The 13,569-nt window shown below is 37.6% G+C and overlaps 1 pseudogene; it reads right to left on the reverse strand.

Annotated features, from left to right (window-relative positions):
• Nucleotides 1–1,421: 1,421 nt before the first annotated feature.
• Nucleotides 1,422–1,900, reverse strand: LOC144236050 (large ribosomal subunit protein uL24 pseudogene; annotated as a pseudogene).
• Nucleotides 1,901–13,569: the final 11,669 nt, after the last annotated feature.

Here is a 13,569-nt window from a genome sequence, read left to right on the forward strand (position 1 = left end):
TTGAAGACACTTTTCTCCACTCTGACTCAGTATTTAGGGAGTATTATATTTCCCTATCCCTTTTTCCTCTACCTCCTCCCATCTGTACTAATCCACCTGACCCTCACTGGATGCTGTTCCATGGGGAAGAATGGAACACTGGAAAAACCCACCACTTTCTCTTGGTTAGCCTCTTGCTTATTACTACAGCAGTAAGTAATGAAAGACTTGACTGTTACATTCATTTTGGCACCTCAGCTCTTGACATTTTCTTACTATAAATACTACTACAAAAAATAACATTATATATGTATAATTTCTCACATATTGGAATATATGATAAGTTCCTAGAAGTGTAATTCTGATCAAACAGTAAATGCATAATTTTGATAGCTGTTCCCTAATTTCTTTTCATAGAGATTATATCAGTTTACTGTCCCCCAGCATTGTAAAGAGCACCTTGGGTAAGTTATGTAAATGCAGTACATCAATCTCTTTTTCTGTAAAATTGGCATAAAAACAACCTACTTCATAGCATTGTTGTGAGGACTGAATGATTTATTACAAGTTAACTGTCTAGAATAGTGCTTAACTAGTATTATTGTTATTATCTCCATATACCCCTGACAGCACAGAATGCCATTTTATTTTGCCAATAAGATGAAAAATGGTCTCTCAGTGTAGCTGTAATTTGTATTTTACTTAATATGAGTAAAGTAAGCATTTTATCATATGTTAGAGAACAAGAAAGCTCTTGATACTGACATGGAAATGCCAATATGGAAGATATGGATTAATCTTCAAAAGAAAGGGGCAAAAGAGTGCAATATGCTAACATTTGCACATGAGAAGGGGAAAAAATAATATATTTGTTTATATGTGCACAGAATATATACATATATTAAACATTTTTACTGTTTTATTCTTGAGAGAAAGAGAGAGACAGACAGACAGAGAGGCAGAGAGAGAATCTGAAGCAGGCTCTAGGCTCCAAGCTATCAGCATAGAGCCTGAAGTGGGACTTGAACTCATGAATCGTGAGATCATGACCTGAGCTGAATCAGACGCTTAACCAACTGAGCCACCCAGGCACCCAATATATATTTGTTTATATGTGTACAGAATAACCCCAGAAGAATACACTGGAAAGTGGTAACACTGGGTCCTCGGGCTGGGTGGGGGGAGGGGGAAGACTAGGGTAAGGATAGGAGAAAGACTTCATTGCATACCATTTGTACCTTTTGAATTTTGTGTCTTGTGAATGTTTTACATATTCTCCCATCACCACACACACAAAAAGTATCTAATAAAAATGCTTTTTAAAATACAAAATATTTTTGTATTGTAAAATAATGTATGTTTAATGACATGGAAAGTGTTTATGATAAATTTTTTTTTTTTCATTTTAACAGTTTTTTATTTCACGACGTACTTAAGATTACTTTATTCCTGCATCTTCTCAAGTGTTTCTTCCTTATATTTGCCCTTTTCCTTTCCTACTTGGCGAGATTTGGCTTTGCGTTCGAGGATCTTTTTGCGGTCTTTGTCCAGTTTTAGTCTGGTGATAACCACCTTGCTGGGGTGGATGCCCACGTGGACGGTGGTGCCGTTCGCCTTCTCTCGCTGTACCCATTCAATGTAAATGACATATTTCTTCCTGTAAACCTGGACTACTTTGCCAATCTGCTGACCTTTGTAGTGTCCCCGCACCACCTGTACTTCGTCGTCCTTCCGGATGGGCATGGAGCGAACGTTGTACTTCTGCCGCAGCTCTTTGGAAAGAGGGGAGGACATAATCTTCCTGCGAATGTGGGAAGGGGCATTGAAGTGCCTTTTGCGGTTCTTGCTCCGGTCAGAGGTGACAAACGTATTGAACTTCATGTTGGCCGCTGCAGCTCCAGAGATGGCCGCAAAAGGGAAGAGAGCTATGATAAATTGTTAAGAGAAATATAACAGGTTATAAAATAGAAATGGATACATAATCCAAACCTAGTAATCATATATGGATAGGAAAAACAAAAGCCTGGAAGAGTATAATCAAAAGCTTTAACAATAATTATCTCTGGAGAGTGGAGTTACAAGTCATTTCGATATTCCTTTCAGTGTTTTTTTCCTATTTTCCAAATTCTCTGCTATAAAAATATATTACTTTTGCAGCTAGAAGGAAATGTTAGCTTTATTTTTTTTTTTAAATATTTTTATTTATTTCTAGGAGAGAGAGAGACAGCATGAGCAGGGGAGGGTCAGAGAGAGAGGGAGATACAGACTCAGAAACAGGCTCCAGGCTCTGAGCTGGCAGTCAGCACAGAGCCCGACGCGGGGCTCGAACCCACGAACCGCGAGATCATGACCTAAGCGAAAGTCGGACGCTTAACCGACTAAGCCACCCAGGCGCCCCGGAAATGTTAGCTTTAAAAGGACATTTATACATAACAAAAAAATATGTAACAAAATAAACACATAACAACATAAATAAATCTCCTACATAATTTTAAAGAAAAGAAGACACACACACACACAAACACAAGGTGCTTATTATATGATTCCACTTATAACTTGTTCAAGAATAGGCAAAATCTCTGTTATTAAAAGCCAGGTTAGCTACAACCTGTGTCAGGGAAATGGCTGATTAGAAAGGGGCATGAGGTAGTCTTCTGGAGTGTTAGAAATATTCTATACCTTCATGCGGGAATAGTTACATGGGTGTGTGTATATATATATATATATACACAAGTACCTTGAGTTATGCACTCAAGATATGGCCAATTTATGTATGTTATATCCCAATTTTAGCAATGAAGTCTAGAAGATAATTAGTTCATCTGGTCTCTCAAACACAGCCAATTCAATATCATTTTGAACACCTAGAAAATTGAAATGAAGATTAACAGAATAATCTGCATAATTTGAGAGACAGAATGTGACAAGTACATGGTGTGGAGTGGTGAACTGGGGGAGAGGAGCCATAGTGCCACAGAAGGGAGGGAGCCCCTTTTGAAGAGAGGAGAAAGAGAGAGGGGGAGATTAATCAGTGCCTTGGATTCTGCAAGATAACACTCCCCCTGAACATAGCTAGAAGGAAAGGGAGAAAGAAAGAGTGAAAACATGCACAGGGGACTGCACAAGAAAACTATATCCCAAAACCACTGACAGGGAAAAAGAAGAGGGTTTCAAAACCACCAGTTTTTTAAAAACAGTGGAGCACAGAGTCTGAAGTTTCCACACTCAGCAACTCCATGGTTCTCCGGCAAGGAGAAAGGGTGGAGCCCCAGAGGCAGGAAGCAGGGTCTGAGGATCCCCTGGTCACACAGGAAGAAGCAGTTCTCTTGCTTGGAGTCCATTTGGAAGAGGTGATTGGGCTTCTCTGCAGGCAAAAGACACAGAGGCACCATGCCCCATCCACCAGTATAGGAACAAAGAGGGCAGCTGAGGGCAGCAAACCCTGGCACTAGTTGTGTGTTGCAATTTACCATAAAAAATGAGCTGCTGCTGCTATAGAATCACATGAACATTTTCTGGAACAAGACGGTACTGACTCAGTGCAGCCAGACCCTACCCCGGAGGATCAGCACCAGTCTGGGGTTTTGAAACACAGCTATGCCTGAGATAAAACTCTGGAGGGAGGTACCACCTGAGAGACGAACAGCTACAGCTACAGACAGGGGGAAGGTGGGGAGCCGACTAAAGCCAGGGACACAGAAAGGGTTATTAATCTCCAGTCTGTGAGGTTGCAAACTTTCCACTCCAGAGACTAGAGAGTGGGGTGTAGCCATTTTCACCATTAGCCCACTAAGATGGACCCCTATAAGAAAAACAGTGCCACCAAGTGGAGAATGGAGCTATTACACAAAGACCCACCACACACTGCGACCTCCAGGCACAGATAGCTCCTCTAGGGCAAAGCCTGCTAAGCAGTGCAGCAAGCCTTTCCTCCAGACAACAAGCACATATCCCTTCCACACGCTTAGTCTACTGATTATAGAGTGCTGCAAATTTTCAGACCTAGGGGAAATTGAATCTAGCTTCATTTGGGTTTTGGTTTGTTTGTTGATTTGTTTGGGGTGGTTTCTTTCTTTCTTTCTCTTTCTTTCTTTCTTTCTTTCTTTCTTTCTTTCTTTCTTTCTTTCTTTCTTTCTTTCTTTCTTTCTTTCTTTTTGCTTCTGTTTTGTTTTTATCGTTTTTTTCCTCTTGGACACAGAAAAAACAAATTTTTTATTTTATTTTATTATTTTAAAGTAATATTATTTAAAATAAATTATTTTAGGGGAGCCTGGGTGGCTTAGTCGGTTAAGCGTCCGACTTNTTTATTTGATTTTTTTATTTTTAAAATTTATTTTATTTTATTTGTCAAAATGACAAGACAAAGGAATTCACCCCAAAAGAAAGAATATGAAGAAATTATGGCCAGGGATATAATCAATACAGATAGAAGTAAGATGTCTGAACTAGAATTTAAAACAACAATTATAAGGTTCCAAACTGGGTTTGAAAAAAGCATAGAAGAGACTAGAAAGTCCCTTGATGCAGATATAAAAGAGCCAAAATCTAGTGAGGCCAAAATTAAAAATGCTATAACTGAATGAATACCATGACTAAGGATGGGTAGTAGAGAAAGTAGAGGAAGGACTTAGTGATATAGGAGATATAATTATGAAAAGAAGAGGGAAAAAAAACTACAGATTTTGAAGGTAGACTTGGGGAACTCAAAAACTCATTATAACAGAATAACATTCATATCATTAGAAGTCCCAGAAGATGAAGAGAAAGAAAAGGGATAGAAGGCTTATGTGAGCAAATTATATCTGCAAACTTCCCTAATCTAGAGAAGGACACAGACATCAAAATCTAAGAAGCACAAAGAACTCTCATTAAATTCAACAGAAAAGCTGACTATCACCAAGACATATCATAGCCAAATTCACAAAAACACAGTCTAGGAAAGAATCTTAAAGCAGTAAGGGGAAAAGAGTCTTTAACCTACAAGAGAAGATAGATCAGATTTGTAGCAGATCCGTCCACAGAAACTTGGCAGGCCAGAAAGGAGTGGCAGGATATATTCAACGTGCTAAATGGTAAAAATATGCAGCCAAATATATTCTATCCAGCAAGGCTATCATTCAGAATAGAAGGAGAGATAAAGAGTTTCCCAGAAAAATAAAAACTAAAGGAATTTGTGACAACAAAACTAGCCCTGCAAGAAATATTGAGGGGGACTCTGATATTATGTGGGGAAAACAAAAAGACGAAAAGCAACAAAGACAAGAGGGGCACCTGGGCAGCTCAATTGGTTAAGCAGATGACCCTTGATTTCAACTAATGTTATGGTCTCATAGTTCATGAGATCAAAATTCAAATAGACTCTGCACTGACAGTGTGGAGCCTGCTTGGGATTGTCTCTCCCTCTCTCTCTCTTCCTCTACCCACTTGTGCTCACTCTATCTTTCTGAAAACAAACAAATAAACATTTACCAAAAAAAGCCACAAAGACTAGAATGGAACAGAAAACACCACCAGAAATACCAACTTTACAGGGAACACAATGGCATTAAACTCATATCTTCCAATAATCACCATGTGTAAGTGGACTAAATGCTCCAATCAAAGGACACAGAGTATCAGAATGGATAAAAAACAAAACGAAATACATCTATATACTGACTGTAGGAGACTCATTTTAGACCTAAGGACACTGACAGTATGAAAGTAAGAGAATAGAGAAACATGTATGCTAATGGATGCCAAAAGAAAGCCAAAGTAGCCATACTTATATCAGGGAAACTAGATTTTTTAAAATGTTTTATTTATTTTTGAGAGAGAGAGAAAGACAGCATGAGCAGGGGAGAGTCAGAGAAAGAGGGAGACATAGAATCTGAAGACAGGCTCCAGGCTCTGAGCTAGCTGTCAGCACAGAGCCCCACGTGGGGCTCAAACCCACAAACCCTGAGATCATGACCTGAGCCGAAGTCAGACGCTCAACCAACTGAGCCACCCAGGCGCCCCAGAGAAACTAGAATTTAAACCAAAAACTGTAACAAAAGATGAAGAAGGCCATTATATCATAATTAAGGGGTCTATCTATCAAAATCTAACAATTGTAAATATTTATGACCCCAACATGAAGCATCCAAATATATTAATCAATAATCACAAACATAAAGAAGAAACTCATTGACAATAATACAATAATAGTAAAGGACTTTAACATCCCACTTACAGCAATGGACAGATCATCTAAGCAGAAAATCAACAAGGAATGATACACTGGACTAGATGGACTTAACAGATATATTCAGGACATTCCATGCTAAGGGAGCAGAATAGAAATTCTTTTTGAGTGCACACAGAACATTCTCCATAATAGATCACATACTGGGTTACAAATCAGCCCTCAACAAATATAAAAAGATAGAGGTCATGCCATGCACATTTTTAGATCACAATACTATGATACTTGAAATCCACCACAGGAAAAAATTTGGAAATCTCTCAAATACATGGAGGTTAAAGATCATCCTACTAAAGAATGAATGGGCTAATCAGGAAATTAAAGAAGAAATAAAAAAGTAATGAAAGCAAATGAAAATTAAAACACTATGGTCCAAAACCTTTGAAATGCAGCAAAGGCAGTCCTAAGAGGAAAGTATATTGTAATATAAGTCTACCTCAAGAACCAAGAAAGGTCTCAAATACAAAACCTAACTTTACACCTAAAAGGGCTAAAAAAGGAATAGCAACTCTAGCCAAAATAAGGGAAATGATAAAGACTAGAGCAAAAATAAGCCCTATAGAAACAAACAAACAACAGAACAGATCGACAAAACTAAGAGCTGGCTCTTCAAAAGACTTAATAAAATTGATAACTCCCTAGCCAAACTTATCAAAAAGAAAAGAGAAAGGAACCAAATAAACAAAATCATGAATTAAAGGAGACAGATCACAACCAACACCAAGAAATACAAATAATTATAAGAGTTCATAATGAGGAGTGCCTGGGTGGCTCAGTTGGTTAAAGGTCCGACTTCGGCTCAGGTCATGATCTCACACATGGTGAATTCAAGCCCCGTGTTGGGCTCTGCGCTGATAGCTCCGAACCTGAAGCCTGCTTCGGATTCTGTGTCTCTCCCTCTTGGGGCTCCTCCCCTGATCGCACTCTGTCTCTGTCTCTCTCAAAAATAAATAAACATTAAAAAAAGAGTTTTTTAAAAAGAATACATAATAAAAAATTATATGCCCCAAACCTGAACAACCTGGGAGAAATGGATAAACTCCTAGAAACATACAAACTCAAAATTGAAACAAAAAGAGATAGAAAATTTTGAACAGACTGATAACCAGAAATGAAATTGACTCAGTAATCAAAATTCTCCCCGAAAAACAAAGGTCCAGGGCCAGATGAGATGGTTCAATAATCATAAATCATATGTGATATATCATATTAATATTAATAGATAAGAAAGATGAAGGATGCAGAAAAAACATTTGACAAAATACAGCATCCTTTCTTGATGAAAATCTTCAACAAAGTAGGGATAGACGGAACATGCCTCAACACCATAAAAGCCATATACAAAAGTCCCACAGCTAATATCCTCAGTTGGGAAAACTGAGGGAGTAGTTCTTCTATGGTCAGGAACAAGACAAGGATGTCCACTATTTAACATAGTACTGGAATTCTGAGCCTCAACAATCAGACAACAAAAAGAAACAAAAGGTATCTAAATCAGCAAAGAAGAAGTCAAACTTTCACTATTTGGAGATGGCATAATACTTTAAGTAGAAAACTCAAAAGACTCCACCAAAAAATTCCTAGCAATGGTAAACAAATTCAGCAAAATTGCAGGATATAAAATCAATATACAGAAATTCATTGCATTTCTATACATCAATAATAACACAAAGGAAAAAGAAATCAAACAATTGATCCTATTTGCAGTTGCACCAAAAACATCTAGATACCTAGGAATAAAGCTAGCCAAAGAAGTAAAAGACCTGTACTCTGTAAACTATAAACCTATGAAAGAAATTCAAGAAGACACAAGGAAATGGAAAAAGATTCCGTGCTCATGGATTGGAAGAATAAACATTGTTAAAATGTCTACACTACCGAAAGCAATCTACACATTAAATGCAATCCCTATCAAAATAGTACAAGCCCTTTTCCCGGAGCTAAAACAGTCTTAAAATTTTTATGAAACCACAAAAGACCCCAAATAGCCAAAGCAATCCTGAAAAAAAAACCAAAATAAAAACAAACAAAGCAAAACTGAAGGCATCATGATTCCAGATTTCAAGCTCTATTATAAGGTTGTAGTCATCAAGACAGTATGACACTGGCACAAAAACACACACATAAATCAAGGGAACAGACTAGAAAAACCCAGAAATGGACCTACAACTATACTGTCAACCACTCTTCTACAAAGCAGGAAAGAATATCCAGTCAGCAAAAGACAGTCCTACCAACAGTGTAAGAGGGTGCCTGTTTCTCCTACAGCCCCTCTGGAAAACAGCATGGAGGTTCCTCAGGAAATTAACAATTGAACTCCCCTATGATCCAGCAATAACACTGCTAGGAATTTACCCAAGGGATACAGAAATGCTGATGCATAGGAGCACATGTACCCCAATGTTCATAGCAGCACTCTTCACAATAGTCAAAACATGGAAAGAGCCTAAGTGTCCATCCACGGACAAATGGATCAAGAAGATGTGGTTTATCTATACCATGGAATACTACATGGCAATGAGAAACAATGAAATCTGGCCATGTGTAGCAACATGGATGGACCTTGAGGGTGTTATGCTGAGCGAAATAAGTCAGGCAGAGAAGGACAGATACCATATGTTTGCATGTATAGGAGGATTAGTAGGAACTTAACAGAGGACCATGGGGGAGAAGAAGGAGGGAAATAGTCGGGGAGAGGGAGAGGGACAAACCGTGAGAAACTCTTGAATGCTGAGAACAAACTGAGGACTAATGGGTGTGGGGAGGGAGGGGGAAGATGGACATGGAGGAGGGCACTTGTGGGGATGAACACTGGGTGTTATATGGAAACCAACTTGACAATAAACTATTTGTAAAAAAAAAAAAAAAAAAAAAGACAGACAGTCCCCTCAACAGATGGTGCTGGGGGAAAATGGACAGCAACATGTAAAAGAATGAAACTGGACTACCTTTTACATCATATACAAAAATAAGTTCAAAATGGATGGAAGACCTAAATGTGAGCAGGAAACCATCAAAATCCTACAGGAGAACACAGGTAGCAACCTTTTTGACATTGGTCGTAGCAACTTCTTACTACACATGTCACCAGAGGCAAAGGAAACAATAGCAAAAATGAACTCTTGGCCCTTCATCAAAATAAAAGTTATGCACAGCGAAGGAAACAATCAACAAATCTAAAGGCAGCCTACAGAATAGGAGATGATACTTGCAAATGACATATTGGATAAAGGGTTAGTATCCAAAAATCTATAGAGAACTTACCAAACTCAACACCCAAAACACAAATGGTTCAGTGAAGACATGGGCAGAAGACATGAAAGACACTTTTGGAAACAAGACATCTAGATGGCCAATAGACACATGAAAAATACGCAGCATTTTTCATCATCAGGGAAATACAAATCAAAACCATGATAAGATACCACTTCACACCTGTCAGAATGGCTAAAATTAACAACACAAGAAACAACAGGTGTTGGCACTGATGCAGAGAAAGGGGAACCTTCTTGCACTGTTAGTGGGAATGAAAATTGGTGCAGCCACTCTGAAGAACAATATGGAGGTTCCCCAAAAAGTTGAAAATAGAACTACTCTATGATCCAGCAATGTCAGTACTAGGTACTTACCCAAAGGATGCAAAAATACTGATTTGAAAGGGTACATGCACCCGATGTTTATAGCAGCATTATCAATAATAGCCAAACTATGGAGACAGCATCAAGTGATGAATGGATAAAGATGTGTTATGTATATACAACGGAATACTAGCTATCAAAAAGAATGAAACGTTGCCATTTACAACAATGTGAATGGAGTTCGAGTGTATTATGCTAAATGAAATCAGTTAGCCAGAGGACAAACATCATATGCTTTCACTCATATGTGGAATTTAAGAAACAAAACAGATGAATATATGGGAGGGGAAAAAAGAGTGAGGGAAACAAACCACAAGAGACAAAGACAGAGAACAAACTGAGGGCTGATTGAGGAAGGTGGGTGGGGGAATGGATGGGTTAGATAGGTGATGGGCACTTGTTGTGATGAGCACTGGATGTTGTATGTAAGTGGTGAATCACTGAATTCTACTCCTGAACTCAATAACGCACTGTATGTTAACTAGAATTTTCTTTTAAATTGACAAAGAATAATAAATAAAAAATAATAAAATTAAGTCCAGAAGTCTATATTTCCTACACACAAATATACTCTGAGAATTATATATGCCATCTCTCAAAAGAAAAATAATAACATGATGGTGTTACAAGGAACATAAAGAGGATGAATTTTGGAGTCAAAAGACCTAGGTTTGAATTCTAGCTCTGCCATTATTAGATCTGTGAATTTGGGCACATTACTTAACCTTTCTCTCACTGTCCTCATCTGTGAAAATGGGAAAATAAATAGTACCAATCAGGACTGTTGTAAAATCCAATGGGATAATTTTAGGGTAGGTGTATATATACACACTGTGTTGGGACACCTGAGTGGTTCGGTCAGTAATAGGTATGACTCTTGATTCTTCGGCTCAGGTCATGATCTTACAGTAGTGAGATAGAGCCCAGATCAGGCTCCATGCTGCTTGGTATTCTCTCTCTCTCTCTCTCTGCCCCTCCCTTGCTTGCACTCTCTGTCTCTCAAAATAAGTAAGTAAGCTTTTTAAGTAATATATTTCAAATGCCTAAAAGAATATGTGGGTCACAGTAAGTATTCAGTAAAAATGCCTGCTGCTGCTGCTGCTAAAGGTAAATGTAGAAGTTCCTTTTGTTGATCCAACACATGAGCATGCCCATGCGTGGGTACCCATTTGCACACAAATGCACACACACAGACATATACACACAGATTTTCTACATATGTCTCTATTCTATTGGCCAAAATTACCAAGAAACAAGATAAGAAGAAACAAGCCAGGGTGATACCATTTCCATGAAAAAAGTCATTAGACAAAAATATTTTAAATATACATATTTGCACTTGCATAGAACATTTCGCAAAGTTTCAAATACAAATTTCAAAAGTCCCAACAGAAAAAGAATATATGTTAGTTTTAAAAATCAGTATTCAAAATTATCACTTAAAATGCAAAGAAAATTGAAAAAAATTATCAGAAAACTGACATACAGATTTGTAAATATAATTGTCTCTCCTTCTTGGTGGTAAGAGCAACCATTAACTATTCAGTGAACAATATTAAATATTGTACTAATAAATGTTGAAACACACCCTGAGACTCCTTTATTTGCGTCAAAAGGAAGAAAACAGTAATAACACTTTTTTATAGATTATTAATCAGAACTGGACTGGTGCCTGCAGAACCAGAAATACATCAGTGGATGTTGGTGGGAATGTAAACTGGTACAGAACAGTGTGGAGGTTCCTCAGGAAACTAACAATAGAACTCCCCTATGACCCAGCAATAGCATGGCTAGGAATGTACCCAAGGGATACAGAAATGCTGAGGCATAGGAGCACATGTACCCCAATGTTCATAGCAGCACTCTCCACAATAGNAAAAGACAGCCAGCACTCTGAAAAGAATTTTCAAAATTGTAAATGAATGTAGCACAAGTTAGATAGCTGATAAATAAAAATAAAATGATAATGAAAATAATCAAAGAAGTCTCTGGCAAAAGATTTTCATTGGCAGACAATGCAAATTTTAAGGAAAACTATAATATTTTAGGGATAATTCAAAACTCCAAGAAACAATAAAACAAAAATCTTCCCATGTTCAAAATTTAAAACCTAGGTTCTTTGTGATATTTTTTATCAGTAAACAGTAATGGTTTAATTTTCTGAGGCAAAGAGACACAGGAAGACATACATGAAAGAAATGTACAAATCTCATGGTAGTCAATAACATCATATTATTCAAAGGTACATCCTATTTTCTCTGTGACAGGCACTGCTCTGTTTTTCATGTATTTACTAATTTAATGTGGCAGATTCTATTACATTCTCATGTTACAGATGCAAAAGGAATGGAGAAATTAAGTAATTTTCCAAAGTCACATACTAATAAATGAAAGAGCTATGATCATCTGAATTCAGTAGTTAGACCCCAGCATCAATGCTTTCACCATCCACACCCATTTAAACTAAAGATATTAAAATTATGTAAAACTAGTGATAAGTCATATTGGTAACATGTACCTTTGATGTAATGTGATGAGAATGGCAGTCTCTTATATGGTCATCCTCTCCCAAGTCCATAACCCATCTAACTATGAGAAAAATATCAGACAACCTGAAATTGATAGACATTCTACAAAATACTTGACCAACACTACTTAAAACGTCAAGGTCATCAAACATGAGGTAATTTCAAAAACTATCACAAACCAGAGGAGGCTAAAAAGACACTAGGACCAAATGTAATATGGTACTGTAGGTGGGATCCTGGAATAGAAAAAGGACACTAGGGAATAAGTAGGAACTCCAAATTGTGCAATTAGGTAACAGTAATATATCAATGTTAGTTCTCTAGATGTCATAAATGAAGAATGGTAATGTAAGATGTTAATAAGGGGGAAAACTGTGTGAGGGGATATAGGAACTCTCTGTATTACCCTTGCAACTTTCATGTAAATCTGAAACTATTAAAAAAATCAAAACCCTATTTTTCAAGTATGTAACCAACAAATTTGATTTTTACTTCCCATCTCCACCCATTCCTTGAATTGTTTCTTGGTGAAATGTCCAAGAGATAAGCACTCAGTGTCAGAAAAACACGAAGAGAGAACCAAATGAGAGGTTTTCTTTCCCATACCAGATAATAACTTCAGGCAAAAGAGGGTGGATTTTATCCTGTTGCTCTTGGTGAAAGTCCTCTGGAATCTAGCCAAAAGTCATGAAGGCAAATGAAAATAATAACAATGTTTATCTATCTTTTTTTTTTAACCAACAAGGAAGTGACTTATGCCCCACCCCTACAGATATTTTTCAAGGTGGGTACTGAGAATTCTAAGTGGTATTTCTATGTTTCCTGCTCATCACTCATCACTACTCATCACCTACTACTAAACAAACGTATACACAGACTTTCCAGGCACTAAGTGCAACTATATGGCTTTATCAGAAATACATTCGACACTTGAGAAAACCAATTCCACCTAAGCCCTGAGATGACGGAAGGAATCCTCCTCTCTGTTAGAATGTAGTGGAGGAAGGGCTTTGTAGCCAGATGATTCCTGATAGGTTGGCAAATACTAGCCAGGAAATAAGCATTACAGGCAGAAAGAGCAACATGAGTAAAGGCCTAGAGGTAAGATAGCGTGGTGAACTTGTAGTTTTCAGGACTGCAGTAATTTAGTATGCCTAAAGTGATTGAACGAAAGTGAAATAAATGAGATTGGAAAGAA

The sequence above is a fragment of the Crocuta crocuta genome, unplaced genomic scaffold (assembly GCF_008692635.1).
Source record: "Crocuta crocuta isolate KB4526 unplaced genomic scaffold, BGI_CrCroc_1.0 scaffold393, whole genome shotgun sequence".
NCBI classification, from domain to species: domain Eukaryota; kingdom Metazoa; phylum Chordata; class Mammalia; order Carnivora; family Hyaenidae; genus Crocuta; species Crocuta crocuta.